The following is a 17,502-nucleotide window of genomic DNA, read 5'->3' on the forward strand; positions in this document are numbered from 1 at the left end:
CTGGTCCATTTTAACATCGCATCTGCGGTTGTGATATATCTTTCAGAGTTAGTTTCCTATTACATAACAGACATAAGTGAAGTGACTTTGTATTTGTATCATGTTTGTTGTGTGGTATGAAAATCTGTTAAGATTACACATCCTTACTGCCTCCGCCGTAGCCACATACTATGGGATACCCAGAGCGGCTCTTGCCTGATTAGGTGGCTGGTTTACGTTGGTTGCTCATAGCAACCGCTGCGCTTCAAGAAAATTTGTTGTTCTGAACATGTGCAGATTGTTCCCTGGTGATCTCTTGGTATCTGGCTCATCCGTCGACGTAATGCCTTGGACGTTGTCATGACGTGCTATGCGTCATCACGCTAGGCACGGCTAGCGTGTCAGCGTGACGCAGGGATTAGGTGATTGAACGAGTATGCAATAGGAATGGCGGTAAAAGCTAAGTGGGGATATTCTCTATTCTCTATTTAAGGGGGTTTGTTTTTAATGTATGTTAACTGATCCGGGGTGCTTGGGTGCACTCTGTCCTTGTACTTTTTGTTATATAACATTGACAAAGGCACAATGCAGTGCCGAAACGTTTGTTTCTTAAACTGATGTAATAAATTCTAGTTTTACTGCAAAGACCAGTGAGCTGCCTGCTTTTTGGAGAGTATTGTTATGGTATTAGCAGTGCACCGTGGCATTATTATAGTATGATTGTGCAATCCTATCTATGACTTTATATATATATATATATATATATATATATATAGATATATATATTTACCAAAATAAATATTTTTTTTTTTAAGAATAAATAGAACATATTCTTCTATGTGAAGAAAATTGGAGTGTAAGATATTTATATTTCTTGTTGGGTTTAGCATTCTTGAATAAACGTGGTCCTTTTATAATACAAGCACAACCTGACACACACAAAAAGTTTACTTCTAGTGATATTAACATGTGAACGGGAGCACTAAATAATGCTCCACTCGTAATCTAGCCCTTTACCGGTAAAATACCAGCTGGGCGGCAACCCTATCAAAGTATATTTAAAATTGTGTGTTCTAGGGGAGACTTCCGGAGGAGGAGCTAAGTGCAAGTTACGTATCGCTTCTCTCCGAAAACCCCCGCACATGTTTCCTTAGGCGGAAGACTCGTGCCTGGGGCTGCTGTGCGGTTGTAGTAGAACACCTACTAGTGGAAGTTGGCGTGAAGAGGAGCCAAGCTGCATAACAATCAACGTTTGAGAACGGCTGATGTTGGGAATCACCCTCTTGAAAAGCAGGATCTTGGATCCCTGACAAGCTGTGATCGGTTTGCTGTTACTACACTGGGGGTCTACCCTCCTGGAGGGATGGTTTGTGACCTTACAACCAGGAAGGATAAATACCAAGTATTATGTTAAAGGGACACTAAACCCCCAAAAATGATTTCATGATTCAGGTAGAGAATACAATTTTAAGCAACATTCCAATTCACTTCTATTATCTAATTTGCTTCATTCTTTAGATATCCTGTATTGAAGAAATAGCAGGGCACATGGGTGAGCCAATCACACAAGGCATCTATGTGCAGCCACCAATCAGCAGCTACTGAGCCTATCTAGATATGCTTTTCAGCAAAGGATATCAAGAGATTAAAGCAGATTAGATAATAGAAGTAAATTAGAAAGTTGTTTAAAAATTGCATGCTCTTTCTAAAACATTAAAGAAAAATGTGTGTTTCACGTCCCTTTAAGAGTTCTTTCAACTGAGTATAACTGGCATGTGCTATTTGTTATTCATACATGTCTTCCTCAGAAACTGTGGCTTTTGAACTCTGCTTGCATTATCTCCACTCCTAAACTAATAAAGCTGCTTATTACCTCTATGAAGGCTAAGTCTACTTGGCTTCTTGGCTGTCTTCAAACTTACTCTTGCTTAGAATCTCACTGCTTATTCTCGCTGTGTGAATTAACTTGCTTGCCTACTGAAGTTTTGCTACAGCCTGTGGTAAAATTATCACTGATCAATAATTTGGTCTGAGTATTAGCTGGCTCTTATAAGTCTGATAAAGTCAAGCAAAAGTCAGAGGGCTTGTATTTTACTTTCAGCTACTTTCTGAACAGACATTGTCAAAGCTCTTGTGAAAACTATAAGAGACTCATGTAATCTTCTTATATCCAAGGCCCTTCATACACCTGCTACTAAGATTTGTCTGCATCAAGACTCTCAGAAACTGTTGCTCTCAAACTTTGTCTACCTCACATTCTACACCTAATCTAATAATATTCTTATGCAAAAGATGCAAATGTTGCTTAACATCTTTATGAAAGCTAATGCTTTTGGCTGACATAAGGCTTAAAGGGACACTCAAGTCAAAATTAAACTTTCATTATTCGAATAGAGCATGCAATGTTAAACAACTTTCCAATTTACTTCCATTAACAAAATGTGCACAGTCTTTTTATATTTACACTTTTTGAGTCACCAGCTCCTACTGAGCATGTGCAAGAATTCACTGAATAAACATGTATGCATTTGTGATTGGCTGGTGGCTGTCACACGGTATGTTTATGCATTTGTAATTGGCTGATGGCCGTCACATGGTACAGGGGGAGTGGAAATAGACATAACTTTTAAAATTGTCAGTAAAAATCTACTACTCATTTGAAGTTCAGACTAAGGGGCATATTTATCAAGCTCCGTATGGAGCTTGAAGCCCCGTGTTTCTGGCGAGTCTAAAGACCGCTGCTCCATAACCTGTCCGCCTGCTGTAAGTGGCGGACAGACATCGCAGAAAATCAACCCGATCCAATATTGGCTGCGAATCTGCAGGGGGCGGTGTTGCACCAGCAGCTCACCAGAACTGCTGGTGCAATGATAAATACTGACAGCGTATGTTGTCATCATTTATAAATGTGCGGAGGACATGATCCGCAATATCAGATCATGTCCACTCGCACATTAATAAATAGGCCCCTTGCAGCTTAATCATGACTATATAGTTAAACCAGTGGTACTTTGGGAAACGGCTAAGGCGGTGTAAAGGGGGGAAATCATAGCATACACTTTAGCAATACGGAAAAAAAAGTAGGAAAAGAGAACAAGAAGTTCTAGATTTTTAACCAAGTCATATAACCGATACTTGTTTGAGAGATCTACAGAAAATTGGGATACTTACAACCAAGCTAAAAAAGAAAGGGATACTTTTTTAATTCATAAAGCAACACAATCTGAAATAAGATCACAAATAAATCCGGAAAATTATTTGCTGCTATAGTTAAGAATATTAATAAACCTCCAGTAATTGATAGAATTCAAAATGAAGGGACATTTGCTACAACTCCAGAAGAGGTGTTGCAAGTCTTCACCAAATATTATAATAATTTATATTCTTTGCAGGAATCTAACATGCAACATAGGGATGAATTTGGGGGAAAGGTCAAGAATCATACGTTATCCTTTGAATTAGCTATGAATATGAATGCCCCCATTACTGAAATTGAAATTAAAAAAGCTATCAAAAATGTATCAATGAATAAAGCACCTGGGCTGGATGCAATCCCTAATTAATTTCATAAAATCTTAGTCCAAAATACTACTCCTTACCTGGAAAATCTTTTTAATTATTTTTATATTGAGAAAAAACCTATCCCCCCCAATTTTTCTGCGTCTTTGACCACGTTCATTTTGAAACAAGGAAAGGATCCTACAAAAAAAGAATCTTAAAGACCCATAGCACTTCTTAATTCCGATTATAAATTACTTACCTTTATTCTGGCCAGTCGTCTACAAACTGTACTGCCAAATATTCATAAAGATCAGGCAGGGTTTATGTATAAAAGAAACTCTGCTGCTAAGATTAGAGAGACTTTTTTAACTATTGATTATTATAATCTTTCAAAGGGATGTTCTGGACAGGAAAAAAAATATTTCTTCTGAAAAAGCATTCGACTCGATCCATTACGATCATCTAATATCTTCTTTACTTAAATTCGGATTCAAAGAAAATTTTGTTAGATTTATTCACAATCTGTAAAGCACTCATATTACAAAAATAATAGTGAATAATAATGCATCACCAGATATAACTCTTAACAGAGGTACGCGTCAAGGATGTCCCTTATCTCCTTTTCTCTTTAATATTTCAATTGAACCCCTGGCAATCATGATTAGACAATACCAGGAAGGTATTAAAGTTGGATACAAGGAATTAAAGATTACTTTGTATGCAGATGACATTATTTTATACATGTCCAATACTTAGATAAATATCTCAAAAGTTCTATCTATTATTTAGTTGTTTGGATCCTTTTTAGGCTATAAAGATCTTATGGATCTGCAATCTTATGGATAAGGAAAATAGGGATTCAGCTGTTGTAACTCCCTTTAAAGTAATAACTAACGCCTAGATTACGAGTTTTGCGTTAGAGGCTGTGCAGTGCTAACGAGCAGTTTATGCTCACTGCTCACTTACAGACAGCGCTGGTATTACGAGTTTTTACACACCCGGCATTAACTGCAAAAAAGTGAGCGAAGAGCAAAATTTTGCTCCACATCTCACCTCAATACGTTAGCAGTGAGCTGTTAAAACGTGCTTGTGCATGATTTCCCCATAAGAATCAACGGGGAGATCCGGCTGAAAAAAACCTAACACCTGTAAAAAAGCAGCGTAAAGCTCCTAACGCAGCCCCATTGATTCCTATGGGGAAATACATTTATGTCTACACCTAACACCCTAACATGAACCCCAAGTCTAAACACCCCTAATCTTATATTTATTAACCCCTAATCTGCTGCTCCGAACACCGCCGTCAACTACATTATACTTATGAACCCCTAATCTGCTGCCCCTAACATTGCCGACACCTACATTATATTTATTAACCCCTAATCTGCCGCCCACAATGTCACCGCAACCTAACTACACTTATTAACCCCTAATCTGCTGCCCCCAATGTCGCCACCACTATAATAAATATATTAACCCCTAAACCTAAGTCTAATCCTAACCCTTACCCCCCTAACTTAAATATAATTTAAATAAATCGAAATAAAATTACTATAATTAACTAAATAATTCCTATTTAAAACTAAATACTTACCTATAAAATAAATCCTAAGCTAGCTACAATATAACTAATAGTTACATCGTAGCTAACTTAGGGTTTGTTTTTATTTTACAGGCAAGTTTGTATTTATTTTAACTAGGTAGAATAGTTATTAAATAGTTATTAACTATTTAATAATTACCTAGTTAAAATATAGACAAATTTACCTGTAAAATAAAACCTAACCTAAGTTACAATTACACCTAACACTACACTACAATTAAATTATTACCTACATTAAATACAATTAATTACAATTAAATTAAATTATCTAAAGTACAAAAAAAACAAACACTAAAGTACAGAAAATAATAAAGAAATTACAAGATTTTTAAACTAATTACACCTAATCTAATCCCCCTAACAAAATAAAAAAGCCCCCCCAAAATAAAAAAAAAACCCCTACCCTACACTAAATTACAAATAGCCCTTAAAAGGGCCTTTTTCGGGGCATTGCCCCAAAGTAATCAGCTCTTTTACCTGAAAAAAAAATTACAATTCCCCCCCAACATTAAAACCCACCACCCATACAACCAACCCTACTCTAAAACCCATCCAATACCTCCTTTAAAAAACTAACACTAACCCCCTGAAGATCACCTTACCGGGAGACGTCTTCACCCAACCGGGCCGAAGTCCTTAACGAAGCCGGGAGAAGTCTTCATCCAACCGGGCAGGAGTGGTCCTCCAGACGGGCAGAAGTCTTCATCCAGACGGCATCTTCTAGATTAGCCCTTACCATCTTTTTTTTTATTTTTTTTTTATTTTTAAGATTAGGGATTTAATGGGCTGGAAAATAGTTGATTGCCCTTTTAAGGGCAGTAAAAGAGCTGAAAGCCCTTTAAAGGGCAATGCCCATACAAATGCCCCTTTATGTTGGTAAATGGTAGGATCTCTCCTAGCTTACAACTGTACAGAGGTACGAGACAGGGTTGCCCTCTCTCACCGCTTCTGTTTAACATTGTTTTGGAACCGTTGGCGATAAGACTATGGGAGGTTCTGCCTGGTATCCAGCTGGGAGGCCAGAACTTGAAAATGGTCCTATACGCGGATGACATCTTATTATTTTTGAATAAAACAGCAGTTACTATCCCGAGAGTGGTTGATACGATAAAGCAGTTTAGTACATTTGCCGGCTATAAAATTAACATGGAAAAGAGTGACCTGATGTGGCTTGGTCGCAAGAGGGGGGGTCGACCCAGTACAATATTCCGTAATGTCAATGCGATTAAATATTTGGGGTTGGAGATAGATAGAAATCCGAAACAGTGGTATCAAGCAAATTTTTCGTCTCTCTTTCAGAAAATCCAGGAAGATCTTAAGCTTTGGGCTGGCTTTCCATTATCGCTTACTGCCTCGGTTAATCTAATAAAGACCATAATTTTTCCCAAGATTCTTTATTACCTTCAAAATCTACCTCTTATGATTCTTAATAAGGACTTAAAGAGCCTGTCTTCGTGGTTCTCGAAGTTTCTGTGGAAATTTAAAAAATCCCGAATTTCGAATAATAGGTTGATGCAGAAATTCGCGGGGGCAGGCTTGGCCTTGCCTAGTATTAGATTATATAATTGGGCATCATTAATTAAAATAGCAGTTGACTGGATTGCCCAGGCTAACCTGGTCACTACATATGATCTAGAATCTCATCTGGTCAAACCTTGATCTTTAAAGGCTCTCCTGCATTGTGCGCCGCAGTCTTTACCGACAAGGCTTATTTCCCTTATCTCAGTAAGGAATATAGTGGTGATCTGGCATAAGTTTTGTAAGCTGTGTAAAGTTGATCCTTTTTTCTCTGACTTTTTACCCATTAGAGGGAACCCTTTATTCTTACCTGGGCTAGACCAAAAATGTTTTCAGGTCTGGCAGACGGGGGGGTTGGTATACTTGAATCAGCTCCTTATTATTGATCGTCAGATTTTGCCTTAGGAGACTATTAGGGACTAGGAGCAGTTTTCTCTTCCCAGTGTTAATCGATTCGCCTACTTCCAAATTCGACATTTTCTCAGTGGTCAAAGATGGTATGCAACAGGGAGATGGGAATGGCCCGAGATTAAGAGTTGCATCAGAAAATTCAATGCTGGTGATGCATCTATTTCATTAATCTATGACATTATGCTGACAAACAGGGTATTCTGGAGGAGGATAAATTAATCCGATCCTGTTTACCATATATGCCGTCGATAGACCAGGAGATGTTAAGCAGCAGCCTGGCAACAGTGGCTAGATACCCGATACCAGTAAACTGGAAAGAATCTCACTTAAAACTATTAAATAACTATTATTATCCTCCTGCAAGATTAGCTAAATTTTTTCCTGGTAAAACCTTTAAGTGTGAACATTGCTCGTTTGTGCAGGCTGATATTTGCCATATGTTATGGACCTGCCCTAAAATCTCGCAATTATGGCAGAAGATTCAATATTGGTATAATAAAGTTTTTGAAAGTACTATCTCCCTTTCTCTGAAAGATATAGTGTTGCTTCTCCCGGATGAGAGAGCCAATTTGACCCTTCGTATCCTAAATACTATCATACTAATTGTGAGATATAATATCTTTAAAAAATGGATATCAAAGGCACCTCCTTCTCTCACGTCAGTACTGAGGGACATTCAAGCTCAGATTATTTTTGAATCCTTTCATCTACAGCAATTATCGGAAAGAAAAATTAGAAAATTTTTGGAAGGTTGGGCCCCGGTTATTAAGTCATATACTTCCTGCCTCCAGAAGCAGATCTTACTGCCCTTCTTGGCCTCGGTAAGCTCGGTAAATGTAGTCTAAATTTTTTTTAGTTTTTCGCTCTCCCCTTCTCTCTTGTTAGGTTGTTTTTTTTTCTGTTTTTGGGGAGAAGATTTTGGTGGCAAATTTTTTTTTGTCTTTTGTCTGTCCTGCGTGACAGTAATACTGTAGAGATTATGTTATCTCGTCTTGGTCTTGTTTGTAATGGCTATACCCAATAAAAATATTAAAAAAAAACAAATGCCCCTTTAGGGGCAATGCGTTGTTTAGGTTTTTTTAGTGGTATTTTTTTATTTTGGGGGGTTTGGTGGGTGGGGGTTTTTACTGTTAGGGGGGGACTTAGTATTTTTAAATGTAAAAGAGCTGTTTAACTTAGGGCAATGCCCTACAAACGGCCCTTTTAAGGGCTATTTGTAGTTTAGTTTAGATTTGGGTTTTTTTTTTATTTTGGTGGGGCTTTTTTATTTTCATAGGGATTAGATTTAATTTTTCTAATTTTTGTTTATATTTTTTGTAATTTTAGAGTTTTATATTTTTTGTAATTTTAGATAATTTTATTTGTAATTTAATGTTAGGTTTTATTATTTTAAGTGTAACTTAATATTGTGGTTAATTTAGGGCATGTTAGGTTAGGGGACTTAGTAATTAAATCAGTTATTTGCGTTGTGGGGGGTTGGCGGTTTAGGAGTTAATAGGTTAATTAGGTTTATTGTGATGTGGGGGGTTTAGCAGTTTAGGGGTTAATAGGTTAATTAAGTTTATTGCGATGTGGGGGGTTGGCGGTTTAGGAGTTAATAGGTTAATTAGGTTTATTGCAATGTGGGGTTTGTCGGTTTAGGGGTTAATAGGTTAATTAGGTTTATTGCGATGTGGGGGGTTGGCGGTTTAGGAGTTAATATTTTAATTGTTATTTGCGGATTAGGGGCTAATTACTTTATTATTTTGCAATGTGGGTTTTTGCGGTTTAGGTGTTTGTTAATACTTCGTGCAGGAGGTTAGGTTTTTTTGTTGTACTTCATGTGGATGGTTACGTGTTTTTTATTTATTTCTTGTGGGCGGTTACGTGGTTTTTTTTTCTTGTGGGCGGTTACGTGTTTTTTATTTCTTTCTTTCAGGAGGTTACGTGGTTTTTCGTTATTATGTGTGCTTGTTTTTTTTATTTAAAGTGAAGGTAAACTTTGATGAATGGAAGCCTGGTTTTAAAAAATACTATTAAAAACAGGGGCACTTTCATTCATCAATGTTTAGAAAGCAGCCGTTTTGTTTAAAACCTTTCTTCTTTTCATAGCCAGAGCAGCTTCCCCCACCCGGAGATCCTCTCTTCACATGTCAGCAATGACTAATCCGGCTTCCTCCAATCACGGCATGGCCTCAGGCAATGACTTCCCTGCTTCTAGTGACTGCACGTCACTGACACATACATATGTACACACACATATACACAGCACATACATATACATATACACACGTACAAATACACACACACATACATATACACATTTGAGCCCTTCCCAGTCCAACACCTTGTTATACCATATCACCTTTTTAGTCACTTTTAAATAATTATATATATATTCAAAGAGATCATATATGTGTTTTGCTATGTATATATATTTAAGCCTTCATACTTTACTGCAGGTCTCCAAGAGCGCTACATTTTCCAGTCCTATTGTGTGTTGTGCTTCAAGTTACTTGTAATATGATCGATAACAGCGTACCCTGCGGTGTCCATTAAAAGTATAGGGCGCACTTTTAAAAAAAATGTGAGTGGTGTTAAGATTATCTGGTAAATCTTTTTACCTTTTACCTGTAATACCAGATCTGCACTATTCTTAGTGCGGTGTTGAGATATGGATAACGCACCTTGAGCTATTGGTTGTGCTCCACTTGTAACCTAGGCCGATATGTATTGGATTCAGCACCCACATTCAACTTTATAGGGTCCTCAGTGGTTCTGAGGGTCTCTCATGGTGGGACAAGCAATAGAAGGGGTCTATCACTACCTAAGATAGGCTTAATCATCCGCCTACAAAATAATCTGTAAAGATGCCACAGGATTCATACTCTGGCTTTCTTTTAACAGTAAAATGATAAAACAGCGTGGCGATATATTTCCTGCAGAACTCAAGTAGCAGTGGTGACCAATAATGGTGAGGGACAATCACACTCACAGAATACATAGCCTATGGGCTTACAGGATGACGCAAGGGTGGGCAGTAGCATTGGTGACCACTTATAGTAAGGGACAATCAAACTCACAGAATACATAGCCTATGGGCTTACAGGATGACGCAAGGGTGGGCAGTAGCATTGGTGACCACTTATAGTGAGGGACAATAAAACTCACAGAATACATAGCCTATGGGCTTATAGGATGAAGTAAGGGTGGGCACTAGCATCGGTAACCACTTATAGTGAGGGGCAATCAAACTCACAGAATACATAGCCTATGGGCTTACAGGATGAAGCAAGGGTGGGCAGTAGCATTGGTAACCACTTATAGTGAGGGGCAATCAAACTCACAGAATACATAGCCTATGGGCTTACAGGATGAAGCAAGGGTGGGCAGTAGCATTGGTAACCACTTATAGTGAGGGGCAATCAAACTCACAGAATACATAGCCTATGGGCTTACAGGATGAAGCAAGGGTGGGCAGTAGCATTGGTGACCACTTATAGTGAGGGACAATAAAACTCACAGAATACATAGCCTATGGGCTTACAGGATGAAGCAAGGGTGGGCAGTAGCATTGGTGACCACTTATAGTGAGGGACAATAAAACTCACAGAATACATAGCCTATGGGCTTACAGGATGAAGTAAGGGTGGGCACTAGCATCGGTAACCACTTATAGTGAGGGACAATAAAACTCACAGAATACATAGCCTATAGGCTTACAGGATGAAGTAAGGGTGGGCACTAGCATCGGTAACCACTTATAGTGAGGGACAATAAAACTCACAGAATACATAGCCTATGGGCTTACAGGATGAAGTAAGGGTGGGCACTAGCATCGGTAACCACTTATAGTGAGGGGCAATCAAACTCACAGAATACATAGCCTATGGGCTTACAGGATGAAGCAAGGGTGGGCAGTAGCATTGGTGACCACTTATAGTGAGGGACAATAAAACTCACAGAATACATAGCCTATGGGCTTACAGTATGAAGCAAGGGTGGGCAGTATCATCGGTGACCACTTATAGTGAGGGACAAAAAAACTCACAGAATACATAGCCTATGGGCTTACAGGATGAAGCAAGGGTGGGCACTAGCATCGGTGACCACTTATAGTGAGGGACAAAAAAACTCACAGAATACATAGCCTATGGGCTTACAGGATGAAGCAAGGGTGGGCAGGTAATTAGCCTTTATAAAACAAACAGTAAGCTAATACAGTACATCTTTTTGGCATACAGTATTTATAGATAATCCAAAATAGTAAAAGAGGGGAACAGAGGGACAGTCAACACCAGATTTTTTGTTGTTTAAAAAGATACAATGCCTTGCAAAAGTATTTTTCGTGTTTTGTTGCCTCACAACCTGGAATTAACATGGATTGTTTGAGGATTTGCATCATTTAATTTACAGAACATGCCCACAACTTTGAAGATGATTTTTTTATTGTGAAGCAAACAACAAATAGGACAAAATAACAGAAAAAGTCAATGTGCATAACTATTCACCCCCTAAACTCAATACTTTGTATAGCCACCTTTTGCAGCAATCACACCTCCAAGTCGCTTTGGATAAGTCTCTATGAGCTTGCCACATCTTACCACTAGGATGTTTGCCCATTCCTACTTGCAAAACTGCTCCAGCTCCTTCAAGTTGGATGGTTTGCGCTTGTGAACAGCAATCTTTAAGTCTGACCGCAGATTTTGTATTGGATTGAGGTCTGGGCTTTGACTAGGCCATTCCAACACATTTACATGTTTCCCCTTAAACCACCCAAGTGTTGCTTTAGCAGTGCGTTTGCGGTCATTGTCCTGCTGGAAGGTGAACCTCCGTCCTAGCCTCAAATCACGCACAGAGTGGTATAGGTTTTGCTCAAGAATATCCCTGTATTTAGCACCATTCAGCTTTCCCTCAACTCTGATCAGTTTCCCAGTCCCGGCTGCTGAAAAACATCCCCACAGCATGATGCTGCCACCACCATGTTTGACTGGGGGGATGGTGTTCTTTGGGTGATTTGATGTGTTGGGTTTGCGCTAGATATAGCGTTTTCTTTGATGGCCGAAAAGTTCAATTTTAGATTCATCAGACCAGAGCACCTTCCTCCATACATTTTGGGAGTCTCCCACATGCCTTTTCGCAAACTCAAAATGTGCCATTTTGGTTTTTGCTGAAAGTAATGGCTTTCTTCTGACCACTCTGCCATAAAGCCCAACTCTATGGAGCGTACGGTTTATTGTCGTCCTATGTACAGATACTCCAGTCTCTGCTGTGAAACTCTGCAGCTCCTCCAGGGTTACCCTAGGTCTCTGTGCTGCCTCTCTGACTAATGCCCTCCTTGCCCGGTCCGTGAGTTTTGGTGGGTGGCCGTCTTTTGGCAGGTTTGCTGTTGTGCCATGTTCTTTCCATTTGGTTATGATAGATTTGATGGTGCTCCTGGGGATCATCAAAGATTTGGATATTTTTTTTATAACCTAACCCTGACTTGTACTTCTCAACAACATTGTCCCTTACTTTGTTCCTTGGTCTTCATGGCAGTGTTTGGTTAGTGGTGCCTCTTGCTTAGGTGTTGCAGCCTCTGGGACCTTTCAAAAAAGGTTTTATGTAATGACAGATCATGTGACACTTAGATTGCACACAGGTGGACATCACTAATTATGTGACTTCTGAAGGTAATTGGTTGCACCAGAGCTTTTTATGGGCTTCATAACAAAGGGGGTGAATACATACGCACATGCCAATTTTCTGTTTTCTATTTCTAAAAAATAATTTTATCTATATATTTTTCTCATTTCACTTCACCAACTTAGACTATTGTGTTCTGATCCATCACATAAAATTCAGATTAATAAAACATTGAACTTAAGACTGTAATGTAACAAAATAGGTAAAAAGTCAATGGGGGTGAATACTTTTGCAAGGCATTGTAGAAAATCCCTTTATTATCCATTCCCCAGTTTTGCATAACCAACACAGTTATAATAATAGACGTTTTACCTCTGTAATTACCTTGTATCTAAGCCTCTGCAAACTGCCCCCTTATTTCAGTTCTTTTGACAGACTTGAATTTTAGCCAATCAGTGCTGTCTCCTAGGTCAGTGATTTTTAACCTTTTTTTTGCCGTGGCACACTTTTTTACATTAAAAAATCCTGTGGCACACCACCATCCCAAAATTTAAAAAAAATCACACATTGTAGCCTAATACAGCATATTTATATACACATACACACAAACACACACATACTGTATGTATTGTGCTGTTATGCCATGCCTCCTACAAACTACCCCTGCACTGGGAGTAAAAAACAAGCAAAGTTTAAAAAATATGTCACACTGTTGTCAGTCTGCCGTGGCACACCTGAGGATCTCTCACGGCACACTAGTGTGCCACGGCACACTGGTTGAAAAACACTGTCCTAGGTAACTTCACGTGCGTGAGCTCAATGTTATCTATATGACACACATCAAATGACACCCTCTAGTGGTGAAAAACTGTTAAAATGCAGATTAGAAGGGGCCTTCAATTTTTAAGAAATAAGCATATCAGCCTACCTAGGTTTAGCTTTCAACTAAGAATACCAAGAGAACAAAGCAAAATTGGTGATAAAAGTAATTTGGAAAGTTGTAAAATGACATGCCCTATCTATCTGAATCATGAATGTTTATTTTGGACTTGACTGTCCCTTTAAGGCTTATTAAAGGAACATTATTGTGTAAAATAAAATGATCTATTTTGTTATAGTGTTTCTATAAGCGAACTCCCTTGTTTTACTATACATTTACTTTCTAACAAAAGCAATAAACCTGTAGTCAAAGTTACACTCCTGGAACGCCCTCATTCTGCTCCAGATACGACCAGTGAATTGGACATACACATGTAATGCTGCACCTGACTGTCTCACCAGTTGTATCCTCATCTGAAGAGGCACGGGAGCACAACTTTATATGAGGTAAGTAAATAAGTAATTTGTTTAAAAATATACGGTCAGATTATGAGCGGTGCGCTGACAGTTATGTGCGAGCGAAAAGGAGTTTATCGCGGGTGTTTAGGGTTGTCAGGTTTATCGCTCCTGCTGCAAGTTTAAATTAAACGCGATCACGTTAATGCAATTGAAGTTAACAAATGTCGGGATAGTGCGTCCTCAGAGCTCTGATTAACTGTTTCACGAAACAAAAATGTGTCACAAAACACATTGAAAATACATTACAAAGTACAATTACACTCATAATAACACCGTCTAATAAAAATTATTTTAAATAATATTGCACAAAAAAAGTTATAAGGGTTTAAAGATATGAGGTCTTAGGTAGCCTGCAAAGGGCTTTAACATGGAAATACATACATGCCTAAATATCTATATGTATGTATGCATATATATATATATATATGTTTATATGTGTGTATAGATGTATTTATATGTTTATATATTTGTGTATATATGTATTTATATGTGTATATATGTGTGTATAGATGTATTTATATATGTGTGTATGTATATATATATATATATGTTTATATGTGTGTATAGATGTATTTATATGTGTATATATGTGTGTATAGATGTATTTATATGTGTTTATATGTGTGTATAGATGTATTTATATGTGTATCTATGTGTGTATAGATGTATTTATATATGTATATATGTGTGTATAGATGTATTTATATATGTTTATATGTGTGTATAGATGTATTTATATGTGTATCTATGTGTGTATAGATGTATTTATATATGTATATATGTGTGTATAGATGTATTTATATATGTTTATATGTGTGTATAGATGTATTTATATGTGTATATATGTGTGTATAGATGTATTTATATGTGTTTATATGTGTGTATAGATGTATTTATATATGTATATATGTGTGTATAGATGTATTTATATATGTTTATATGTGTGTATAGATGTATTTATACACCCTTACCAGATATTACCTCAATCTAATGAGGTAAGTATGCCGCACTGGGGGTATATACAGATGGTAGAATCTTCTCCTTGTATCCAGATGTCTCAACCCTCTGAAGAAGAAGGATTTATCTACACAAACCTTTGAAACGCGTCAGGGATACTAACTACTTATTTCTCATTTACTTAATTTTAATTGTGTTTTATCTAAATCACTTTTTAATAACAGTGTCACTCCTTGTAGCTAGCTTGCCGGCATTTATTTCTTGAGATAAGTGTATTATACAACATTACCTCACTTGGGAAACAGCAACAGCTGCATAATACTTCACTACGAAGTCTTATACCAAGATTGGGGAACCTGTATCTCATACCTATATGTGGAAGGACCCACTGGAGTCCTATGTGCCATATACATACCTCATATAGTCTGAGGATGCCAAATGTGAGTGCTATGTGAATTATATTTCTGTGCCTAACTGTAAATAAACTGTATTACACTATATATCCTTTCTTGTCTCCCTGGGTATCTTTACGCTGGAGAAAGTTTATACCAAGACAGAAAAGGTACTCCAAGAGGCTAACTACCAACACAAAGGAAGTACAAGGGATTTATCTACAACCAGAAACACATCCCTGCATACTCCAGGAGGCTAACGAAAACCCAAGAGGCACCACATCTGGATACAAGGAGAAGATTCTACCATCTGTATATACCCCCAGTGCGGCATACTTACCTCATTAGATTGAGGTAATATCTGGTAAGGGTATTATATACCATCTATTTACTGATATCAACTTCATGTGAAGATTAACCACGGACTGTATATTGTCTAAAGACTCATATGAACACTGTTTCATAATCTATTCATCATTTCTCTAGCATCATTTATTTTAATATTTTTTTATATTCTTTTAATTATTATTTCTTAACTAATTATCCTTAGCTCTCACTCATATCCCCATATACCACCCATATTTTAAAGGATATATAGGCGCTGTATCTATCCTTGTATACACATTTTTCACTTACTGACTGGGACCTTACATCTCAACCAGTATTTGTCTTATATAGCTGCCACTATACCCTACACAATACTGACTAGCGCCAACTATAGAGTATCACTTGTGTTTACCCAGTGTACTGAGTGAACACATTTTACTTGCTTCTCTCTCTCTCTCTCTCTCTCTCTCTCTCTCTCTCTCTCTATATATATATATATATATATATATATATATATATATATATATATATATATATATATACAGTGGATATAAAAAGTCTACACACCCCTTTTAAAATGTCAGGTTTCTGTGATGTAAAAAAATTAGACAAAGATAAATCATTTCAGAACTACAAAACTCAATTAAAAAACAATCTGAAATCTTTAAGGTGGAGGAAAGTAAACAAAAATAAAATAAAATAATGTGGTTGCATAAGTGTGCACACCCTCTTATAACTGGGGATGTAGCTGTGTTCAGAATTAAGCAATCACATTCAAAACCATGTTAAATAAGAGTCATCACACACCTGCCATAATTTAAAGTGCCTCTGATTAACCCTGAATAAAGTTCAACTGTTCTAGTAGGTCTTTCCTGACATTTTCTTAGTTGTGTCCTACACAAAAGCCATGGTCCGCAGAGAGCTTCCAAAGCATCAGAGGGATCTCATTGTTAAAAGGTATCAGTCAGGAGAAGGGTACAAAAGAATTTCCAAGGCATTAGATATACCATGTAACACAGTTAAGACAGTCATCATCAAGTGGAGAACATATGGCACAACAATGACATTACCAAGAACTGGATGTCCCTCCAAAATTGATGAAAAGATGAGAAGAAAACTGGTCTGGGAGGCTACCAAGAGGCCTACAGCAACATTAAAGGAGCTGCAGGAATATCTGGCAAGTACTGGCTGTGTGGTACATGTGACAACAATCTCCCATATTCTTCATATGTTTGGTCTTTGGGGTAGACAGCAAGACAGAAGCCTTGTCTTACGAAGAAAAACATCCAAGCCCGGCTAAATTTAGAAAAAACACATCTGAAGTCTCCCAAAAGCATGTGAGAAAAGGTGTTATGGTCTGATGAAACCAAGGTTGAACTTTTTGGCAATAATTCCAAAAGATATGTTTGGCGCAAAAACAACACTGCATATCACCAAAAGAACACCATACCCACAGCAGTGAAGCATGGTGGTGGTAGCATCATGCTTTGGGTCTGTTTTTCTTCAGCTGGAACTGGGGCCTTATTCAAGGTAGAGGGAATTATGAACAGTTCCAAATACCAGTCAATATTGGCACAAAACCTTCAGGCTTCTGCTAGAAAGCTGAACATGAAGAGGAACTTCATCTTTCAGCATGACAACGACCCAAAGCATACATCCAAATCAACAAAGGAATGGCTTCACCAGAAGAAGATTAAAGTTTTGGAATGGCCCAGCCAAAGCCCAGACCTGAATCCAATCGAAAATCTGTGGGGTGATCTGTAGAGGGCTGTGCACAGGAGATGCCCTCGCAATCTGACAGATTTGGAGTGTTTTTGCAAAGAAGAGTGGGCAAATCTTGCCAAGTCAAGATGTGCCATGCTGATAGACTCA

At 37.9% G+C, this 17,502-nt stretch overlaps 1 long non-coding RNA gene across 1 annotated transcript in view; it reads right to left on the reverse strand.

Annotated features, from left to right (window-relative positions):
- LOC128644760 (uncharacterized) overlaps nucleotides 1-17,502 on the reverse strand; it is a 261,152-nt gene that overhangs the window by 137,091 nt on the left and 106,559 nt on the right. The window lies entirely within an intron of this gene.

The sequence above is a fragment of the Bombina bombina genome, chromosome 1, assembly GCF_027579735.1.
Source record: "Bombina bombina isolate aBomBom1 chromosome 1, aBomBom1.pri, whole genome shotgun sequence".
Taxonomy (NCBI): Eukaryota; Metazoa; Chordata; class Amphibia; order Anura; family Bombinatoridae; genus Bombina; species Bombina bombina.